Here is a 10,892-nt window from a genome sequence, read left to right as displayed (position 1 = left end):
ATAATGTATATAATGTATATATAGGCATATATTGATATAAATAATTATATAAAAATGTGTATTCATTCTTGAATATATATATATAAAATATTATTAAATGACCTGTTTTCGATTATTTTTATTTTTTTTAAATGTTTCCTAGCTTCCATACTTCAATCTCTATTCTCCTCTAACCTAACCGCCTTAATCAGAAATTCAGTCAGAATGTGTGAGTAATAAGAACACATGTCGTCAGCCTCTAAAAAACAGTTTCTAAAATCTAAAAAACATATATACATACAAATAGCATAAAGCAACTAAAATCGTTCTTAAATTGTCTTTTATTTCTTATATATATATACTTAGATTAATGACTTATTTTTAAAAGATAATAAAGAGTGGGGAAAACGACCAAGTAAAGTCGAAAATGTGTAATGAAACGATATTTTAATAGGAGTGACTGGTGAACGTCTATAATAAATGGCTAATGTTCGCTTCACCACCACTTGCCGCCATCTAACAGGCTCAGAGTTGTCTCCCTTGTTAGACAAATGACTATTTGTTATTTTTAGGTTTGGGGAAAGATTAATAACCATTATTTATTTCCCTTCTCTAATTCGTCTCTTCTGAATTTCAATTTCGGTATTAAACTCAAGAACGAGTATTAGGAGACCTAACAAATACATATACGTCTTCAGCAAATGAAATGAAGATCAATGTTTGCTGTTCTGCCAGATGTTTCTTTGTTACTAAAATATTGAGCAGACGGTTGTTGGGGGGGAAAAAAGATGGCTGTTTATAAAAAGGATTTTTTTTAAAGAATGAATAAATTGATTAAATTTTCTCTCCAAAATGCCAACTATAAAGAATTTTTTAACGAACATATTTTATTCTCTCTCCTCCGAAGCATTATTATTTCATTTAACATTTATACAGTAATAATACTCTTTCTATAAGGCCTAGATTCAACATGGAGTCAAAAACTCTTTTTAGGTGATTGCTTCAACAATTATAGACTACCTTCATAGCACCCTCACACACATTTTCCCTGCCATAAATATTTTTATTTAGGAGGCAGATAATTTGAGGAAAGTGGTAGTTGAATAACTGGCCTAAAGGCACAGACTAAATGCTTGTGATATTGTGATATTATACATGCTCTTAAGTCAAGAATTGATAGCTTAACATTGTGTTTACTGTAGAGAGTTCACACAAAGTGCAATACTCAAAAGAATCAAAGTTTCTTTTTTTAACAATTCTGAACTGAAATATAACAAAGATGTAAGCAAAGAAATAAAGAAAGAATTTCAATCAATGACTTCTAAAAAAAAAACTGTTGCTCCTGATTTCTTTAGCATGTACATCCATTTTACCCTGCTGTTGAAATGGTGTACTTGGTAAAAAGAATAAGTTATGGAAATTCCCAATTCTTAGTTATTCTTATGCCTTAATGTTATTTCTTCAACTTTATTTCCCCTGAAAAGCATTGATTTCTTTGTCAGTTTTTGTGAAAGAATTGATTCTATTTTCCTACTGATGATTATTTATATTCTTGAGGGAGGAAAGGCAAGGTTTAATCTTGATTGGCAGCTAGAATCTAGAGAAACAAAACTGAATAATGCAAGACATTTAGTCTCAGAGAACACACAACATTTTTATATAACATTCCTGTTTTTTTCTCAAGGGCATTAACCATTTTACAGATGTGTGAGGAATTCAACTTTGGACTGAAACCATGTCATGACTATCTTCTCAGTTGTATTTTCTCCTCACTTGTTCCTAAACCTATTGATTTCTTATGGAACTTGTACACCAACCTTTGAGGTCATAAAATTAAATATTGTCATGGCAATTTGTCAGATACTCTAACATTTCAAACACACAACTGTCACTTTCAAATGATATTGGTTCCAAATTTTGGCGCAAGGCCATCAGTTTCAGGGGAGGGGGCTAGTTGATTATATCGACCCCCCAGTACTCAACTGGTAATTATTTTATTTGCCCCAGTGGCATTTGAACACAGCATGTAAAGACAGACAAAATACTGCCAAGCATTTTGTCCATTGTGCTAGTTGTTCTACCAGCTCACTGCCTTACTTTCAAACTATACATCAAGAATATATCAACCATATTATTCTCAAAATATCCTTTGAATAATAGAAAAATTCCAACATTGAGAAACTGTAAAAGAGATTTTAAAAGAATGATAATATTGCCTGGATGATTATAGAAATTAGGTTATTCTCAGAATTTCTGTTGATAACATTGTTAAATACTAATGATCAGATCTGGTGGAACAGATCAGTCTGACAAAGATAAATTACTCAACAAACAGGATTATCAACCTGATGTACAGGCATAGCAAAGCTGGAGTAGCACATAAAATAAACTAGAAAGTTTTATGAGTGGTCTAACCATATTTATTGTAGGACATGTTTTAAAATTTAGAACTTAATATGTAGTCTATGATTTAAGATGTTTGTTGAGAAACAGAGACATTTGCTGATTTTTCAGATCAAGTGATCACATATAATCTTTCTTGTGGATCCTGCTGTTATAACTAATGTTGTTGTTGAATTTGTTCTAATCAACTAGTACAGGTCATTGGAAACAGAATAGACCAGCAATGAATAGTTTAATACTGTTAAAAATTTTTTTTCAATATATCTTATATACATATACATAAATGTGTGTGTGCGTGTAAATGTATATATGTGTGTGTGTATGTGTGTATGTATATATGTATGTATGTATGTATGCATATATGCTGGTGCAGGTTCCATGTAAAAGACACTCAGTCCACTCTGTAGGGGTGGTTGGCATTGGGAAGGGCATCCAGCCATAAAAACCATGCCAAAGCAGACAGTGGAGCTTGGTGCACTCCTCTGGCTTACGAGCTCCTGTCAAACCAGCCAACCCATGCTAGCATGGAAGACAGACACTAAAAGAATAAGGAATAAGATGAAAGAAGATCTTAGGTGTAGGCCTCCTCTTACAGTTTAGAATTGTGGACACAGACCTAGGTCTATTCAACAACAACCAGTCAAGCATCCAAGTGGTTACCTTCTTATCTTACCTTATCAGTACCGTTTACTTTTTTTGAAGGATCTCTGTGACTGGTGGCAAAAGACAGAAAATAATTATATCTAAATGCATGGTTCTCATTTTAAAGACAACACTTGCTGAGGAAGATTTAGTTACTCTATTGAGCAGTTGACTAACAACATAGAAACTCATTTGTTGACTTAATTTTGGTAAACCTACTGCTGTAGATATGGTACAGAAATGTATCCTTTAATGTCAAAAATGGGCTATTTGGATATAAATTTATTTGCTCAAGAACAACAGGGGTTCCCACCTGGAGTGCCCATACACGCTAGGGGTGCAAGATAGCATTTCAGGAGGGGTGGAGTTGCAAAGAGTATATACTTTATTGTAATAGCTTTTTGGCTTACTCTTAACCCATATATGCTCATAAAAAAACGAAGTCTTAAAATTTCACTGTATTTAGAATAAACATTATGGTAAGCTTTCACAATCTGGAAGAGAAGGACAGTATGCAACTGTTAGCTACAGGTGTTGACTACCTACTGAACATTTCGTACGCTCAGTCAGATGCTTCCTGGCAAGTTCATGTTCAAACAAGTAGGAGCAGGTTTTGCGTTGCGAAAATGCAACCAGGGGTATATATGGGTTAAATATAACTTTGTCTTAATAAGCACAAGTACTTTATTATTCCACAGTAATGTATGTGGTTCAACTAAAAACATAATAACTTCATTATTAGAAAATTGACTTTTTCATCTTTAAATATAGTATTATTTTTGCGAGAGTGCATGGCTTGGTGGTTAGGGCATTTAGCTTCTTGTGCTTATAAGGTGATGAGCTTGATTCCCAGTGGTGTGGTGTGTCCTGGAGCCTGACACTTTATTTCATGTTGTTCCAGCTCACTCAGCTGGTAAAAATGAGTTGTACTTTTATTTCAAAGGGCCATCCTTGTCACATTCTGTGTCATGCTGAATCTGCCTGAAAACTATGTTAAGGGTATGTACATCTGTGGAGTACTCAGCCACTTGCATGTTAATTTCATGAGCAGGCTTTTCCATTGGTCAGATCAACTGGAGCCCTTTATTGTTGTAACTGATGGAGTGCCAGTTAGTTAAAAAATTATTTTTGAAAGGGGTGCAAAAACATTTCCTTGGAGTGCTGGGCATAGTAAAAGCTGGAAATCACTGCTCTAGAACTGTTCTACAAACAGGGGTAAAAGAAACTGCCCCCAAATTTTCAGCTTATTGGCTGATACACTATCAAGTCCCTATTTAGTTTCTTAAATTTGGACATATTCCTAATCTTCCTACCATTAACTAGTCCATTAGATTCAGATGTAATATTCAACCAAATGCCTTGTAATCTTGCATGTTTCAAATCCTTGTGTTTTTAAGTTGATTCTGTGATGAAGAATTAGGTCATCTGAATATAGGATAAACTTAATCAACATTATTTAATATCTGTTTTCCATGATGGCATGGGATGGATGGTTTGACAGGAGCTGACAAGTCAGAAAGGCAGGCAACGCCAGGCTCCAGTTATCTGTTTTGGCATAGTTTCTGTGGCCGGATGTCCTTCCTAACACCAACCACTTTACAGAGTTTACTGGGTGATTTTTAGATGGTACTCACATGGAAACTTTATTACATGGCACCAGCATAGGTGCTTTTCATGGGTACTGGCATGGATGGTTTTTATGTGGTGCTAGCACAAGTGCTTTTCACATGGTACAGGCACAGGCACTTTTTATGTGGTGCCAGTATGGGTGCTTTTTACATAGCGTCAGCACTTATTTTTAAATATTCTAATACATTTAATAAGTAATTCACTTCTTAAAGTAAAATTACTTTGAAAAAATGCATGACAAATATTGCTACCAAAATATACTGATATCTACTTGCTAGTAAGAATAGATATCATGAAATAATTATACAGTAATCCCTTACCATATCGCGGTCCACCTATCGTTGTTTATTATTTAAGCTTAAACCGATTCCTCCGTGGTGGTGTTTTGCATTTATAATAAAATAAATATATACAAATTATTAAAATAATTTAAAAAAATATACAGTACAGTACTGATTCTACTTCGCGGATTTTCACCTATCACAAGGGCTTTTGGAGCATAACACTTGCAATAGTCGAGGGGTTACTGTACTATAAAATATCCTCTCTCAATATGTCTACCGATGTTAACTTATATAGAACTTTTAATTGTGGAAGCAACAGAGTTAACAACTTGATAGATGGCCTTGCTCCAACCAATCACGGAAATGTGAAATAGGGAGAGGGGAACTTATTTTTGCAGATGTTGAGGCAAACTGGACTGAGCCATTTCCTTTTCAGAATTGATTGATGGGAGTTTAGTTTGTTCTATCTCACAGACTTCTGTTTGTATTTTTGTCCAGCTACCAGGTCTTGAGGATGTATCTCTGACATTTGTTGATGAAGGTCTGTTGCTGACCTTGTGCCAAATTTAGAAAGAATTATATACTGTCTGTTGTTACATCTGACACATCATTCCTTATCTAACTGTAAACTCTGATTCATAGGGTATAATCTATTCAGCCTTCTACAGTTCATAACTGAATCCTGATAGCAACTATATTATATTATAGTTGGAATTTATCAAAAACCAAAGATGGATGTGTATACAACAAACAGATGTATTAGTTTGATGCTCGGGAAGTGAGAAAATCTTTTATGTTTCGAACCTATGCTCTTCATAGTTTGTAGGACATCTTTGTCGAGCTCTACAGATCTTCCACGATGAGGCTTGTCTTCTAGGCTGTAGTTTCTGGAACCACCATTGACACTGGCTTACACTTATTGTCTGATCCCCATATATGCATTAATATTCCTTGCATTGTTGCCTTTATAGAACTCATAAAGCAAAATACTAGTTGCATATACACACACATTCACCTCCCCTAATTTCAATGTACATACATCACCATTCTTTGACCATTGGTCAAGTTTACACCAGCACTGTGTATTACCAATTAATATGACCCTTTGTCATCTCTTCCATGAAATGCATCGTCTTCAGATCAGTCATCACCACTTCATCCCTACTCTTCCCCAGTCACTCTCTCTCTCTCTTTCAAAGGTTCCACAAACTTAAGAGTACTTGTCATTTCTTCATACTACAACCATCCTCCATACCTGCATTTTTCCCTTCCTCAGTACATCCGATTCCTCTTATACTCAGTTCATTTGTATCATTACACATCCACTGAAACCTGCTTGCTTCATTTCTTTTCAGCCTCTATGTCACCTGCATTTAAGACCCACAATTCACTACCCATGCAGCATTTTAGTTTGACACAAGCATCATACAATTTGCCCTTTGAGAGAGAAACTTTGTTTCTAGTAAGGGCAACTGCACCCTGAATTTAACAACTCGTTTTTACCTCGACTACTTTACTTTTGAAGCAATTGCCTCCATTTATGTCACCTAAGTAACAAAAAGCATCATTGACTTCTAGTGAGCTTTCTGGGTACTTGACAGAAGCTATTTCTTGTGAGTGCTTATTACGTGTTACATGCTAAACCTGTGATTCCACTACTACAGCACTTGTGTGTCCATAGCTTCCTCTAGGTACAGCATTTATTGTTTATACCCACTCCTTTTTGTATATTCATCACAGCCATTTCCCTGATAGTATAAGGGGCCAATCTTATTTCCTACTAAGTTTTTGCTAAACTTACCTTGTGGCCTATTAAGAACTAGATCATCAGTATCCCACAGACAATCAATCTGAAGCTCCACTGTGATGACCATGTTGGACAGGAAACGGTTAAAAGCAGAGCCGTAATGGATCATATCTTCAGGTAAAATGTATTTTCAACTCCTAGTTTCCTTAGTGGCCACCAGATTACAGACCAAGTACCCTATTAAAGGCCTTCTCCAAAATCAATGAATGCTGGGTATAGTAGCTACTCTGAACATCTCTTTCAGTAGCCTCACTAGAAAATGGCCATCTGTGGTTATCTCTTCTGGGCATAAAACCAAAATATTATCTAGTCAAATGCTGTTTGTGATCAATTATGCTACGATTCTGTAATCTTCATAGCCTAATCCCAAAATTTGATACCTCGCTCTTGTTCATTTCCTTGGCCTCTGCAGCAGTTTACAATGATCCTGCCTGCTTTGTCAATCATTGAGCATGACAGTTCTAAATTACCTGGTTGTTTGGGTGATGAGCATGTATCCTACTTCCTTGGATATTTTGAGCATCTCCGTAACTATTCAAGATGGACCAGCAACTTACCACATCTTCTTGTTATTAATTGCTCTATTTACTATAATGCTTTCAACTTGAATTGTTGGTCCCTCTGTTGAGTGAGCACCAGGTAGACTCCCTTTTATTCATGTGTTCTTGTTTAACCTCTCATAATAGCACTTCTATGCCATTTTCTTTTCATTAACAGTAAGGGCATGTATGCCATTATCATCCCAGACAGAGGCATACTTGAAATGCCTAGAAGGCTCCATAGAAATGGCTGATAGCTTTGTTACCCAGGTGATAAATCAGTAATAGAGGGGCTATCCAAAAAGCATAGGTTTTAGAGTAAGACAAATGTAAAAAAAAAAAATTCAAGGTTGTCATTGAACTCTGCTGGCAATAAAGAATGTCTACAATGCTTGTGTAGGAAATACAATGTTACAGGGAGGTGAAACTGGGTTTTGAATGTGAACAATTTGCAATGGTTGAAAAGAAATGAGGCGTGTATGCATCAGTGGATGAGTTGTGTTGGTTTGCGTGAATGATGCAGCACAAATGAGTTGAGAGAGAAAGTGGAATAAGAATAGGATGTAGCATGCAAGAGAGAAGATTACACTGGTGTAGCATATAATATATATATAGACTATGTTAGCTGTACAAGTACTGAAGAGTCCATATGGATTATATAGAAATGGCAGAAGGAGGCCAAGGAAAATATATAGGATGAAATGGTGAAGTCTGATTTTGAGTAGAACACAAGACAAACTTGTAGCAAAGTGCTGAATTAGAGAACTTATCTAAGCCATGCAAGAATGGAAAAAAAAAATGGATGTGAAACAGTTGCAATGCAAACTGGGATGTCTACATTCAAGTCTCTCCTAACCTTTATGTTACAATAAATTTCTATATCTTACTCTCCTCTTTTAATTATCCCCCACTTTCTGATAACTATCTCTACACTTGAGAAATGAAGTATGGCATCACATAGATCTGTCCATTTCTGCCATCTACTTATCATAATACTTTGTAGTCACTACCTTCACTTACTCATACCTTGTTTCCCTATCTCTCTTCTGTCACTCATTCTTGACATTGATTCAAACATGTTCTCTAACCTGAAGAATTACACTCTACTATTCTTAACAGATAAGACACATTTGATAATGTAGACCAAGATACAATATCCTGGAGACAAGATGGTCATGGTCAGAGTGTTTATTATCATAGGCCTGCTCAATCAGGAACGGTAAGACATTGCAGGCATCAAATCCAGTAGTTCTGATTATTGGCTAGCACATGTGACAGTGTACGGACTATATATATACAGATCATTGACATTTGTAATGAAATGCCATTTTGCAATGAATCTTTACCAAATTCCATAGGGAGATCCAGATCTTACTCAGGAAAATGCACAAACAAAAAATCCAGAGTCCAAGATCCTCTTGAGGTAAAACAGAGAATTCAAGAGACAGTATCAAGACTAAAGGTTGTAATGAATGAATTGGTAAACTCTCGTCACCCTAATTAATTACTCTCGAATGACACTGCAGTCATTCACATACCGTATTTTAAATGCTTCCCATTCAAATTAGTTTACATTTATATAAAAAAAATTCAACTGCTATATCCTATAAACCAGATTCAATTTATACATTTGAAAATAAAAGTACAAAGTACAATCCCTGCATCTATTACTACAGGATTTTGCACAAGGATAGCTAGATGCTGATTTTTAATAGAGGCCATTTACCATTTGCTTGTTTAATGAAAAGTTAAATTTCAGTATCCAAGTGTTTTGGTTACAGGTTTTGTGATGCAAACAGGAAAAATAGAACTCAAAACATGAGAATATATATATATATATTTTATTAATATTTAACTGAAGCAACGGAGCAAACACACGAATCTCTCATCCCTTCAGTCACCATTGCTTCTGCTAAATATTAATAAAAAATATCTATATACAAATGAAGCCAGCAGAGTATATTTATATTTAGTATATGGTAATTTAACTATTATACTATTTTATAAAATCTGTAATGTAATTTATTTCAGAAAACAATGTTCAAGTTAACTCAACAGTAATTGTTTTTAGCACATTGTTTCATACACTTTAATTGCACTACACTGCCACTTCTCTCTAATGTTAATCTGCAGAGTAGGACATGTAAGAACAGCCGGCACTCACAAGTGAGTGTGACTTTGTATGCAATAAGTGCCATGCTTTTGCTGATTGTTTAGGACGTCTATGTAGTTGTGAACAGAGACAATGTCTGAGCTCTTCAGCCTTTGATTCAGAGCATTGAAAATGTAACAACAACTAAAGGGGGGAGAGTGTGAGTGGTACAATAGAGGCGAGCAGAGAGAAATGAAGTGACTCGCTCTAAGTCACAGTGTGCCCCTCTGTTCAGGAACCGAACCCACAACCTTATGATTGTGAGGTCACCACCCTGACCACCAGACTACACACCTTCACAATTTCTAATGGATCCATAGCTCATCTTTCCTGCCATTATTTCCACCTGATAATTAGAAACAATTTCCATCTCTTTGATCAGACAGTCTTTCCAGATATTTAAGGCCACATTTTGCAGCTATACTTTATTTAAGTCTGTTGCTCCCATGGACACTTGAATTTAACCCAATATGTTTTTGTAAAACCTCTATTTTGCTAAGAACTGAATTTCCTGCTCCAAAAGGAAGAAACTTTCAGACAAAATCTTTATCCAACAACTAAAACACACAAATACCAAACGCCTACAGTCATATCCACAAACAGTTTTGTTTTTATCAATGAAAACAATTTATCTTGGTACGAAAGTGAACAGCATGAGACCTAGGAATGAATTAAAAACTCCAGCAGCCACACAAAGTGGTATGTATATATCTTGTTTCCTGTGCATTATTCTGTGTACTGTTCATGCACTTTCTCGTGTCAAATATGAGTTATTATCTGGAATTACAGACCTTTTAGACAGGTGGAAGAATCATACCTTACTTGTACATTCCATATATATATATATATATATATATATATAGTAAGGAAGTAGTGACAATAATGACTATGCCAGGTATATAACACATGTATACAGGTGTACACTCCTATTCACGAACATGTGATTACCTAAGTAAAACTCAGAATGCATTTCTTACCTAATACACACACATACACATATTATACATTAGTAGCTGTATATAGCAAGTGCAAACATTGTACTCAAATTATAAAGTAGTCAAGTGAATAACATACACACACACATGGTGATGTCCCAGTGAACTTAATATTCACAGATGTAACTGGAGTCTCAGTATGGAGTCAGACCGTTAGTAACGGTTCTGTTGTTATCCTTAAACTTGTTCTAAAATAATAAAATAATAACCAATTCTACTTCAAGGTTAAACTTTGGAGAAATTCAACCTGGCTTACAATTTAGAGAGTTTCTTAAAAGAGTTAGATGACTGCTTCCATCCAGAAGCTCATAGTAGGGTTGAGCTAAATTACTCTTCATCTTGAAATATATATATATATATATATATATATATATATATATATGACATATACATACCAAATGAGTGGAAAGCAAAAATGAATAAATAAAAAGGTGAGACAAGAGTTTGTAATCAACTGATATC

The sequence above is a fragment of the Octopus bimaculoides genome, chromosome 13, assembly GCF_001194135.2.
Source record: "Octopus bimaculoides isolate UCB-OBI-ISO-001 chromosome 13, ASM119413v2, whole genome shotgun sequence".
NCBI lineage: Eukaryota > Metazoa > Mollusca > Cephalopoda > Octopoda > Octopodidae > Octopus > Octopus bimaculoides.
This window is presented reverse-complemented; position numbering follows the sequence as displayed.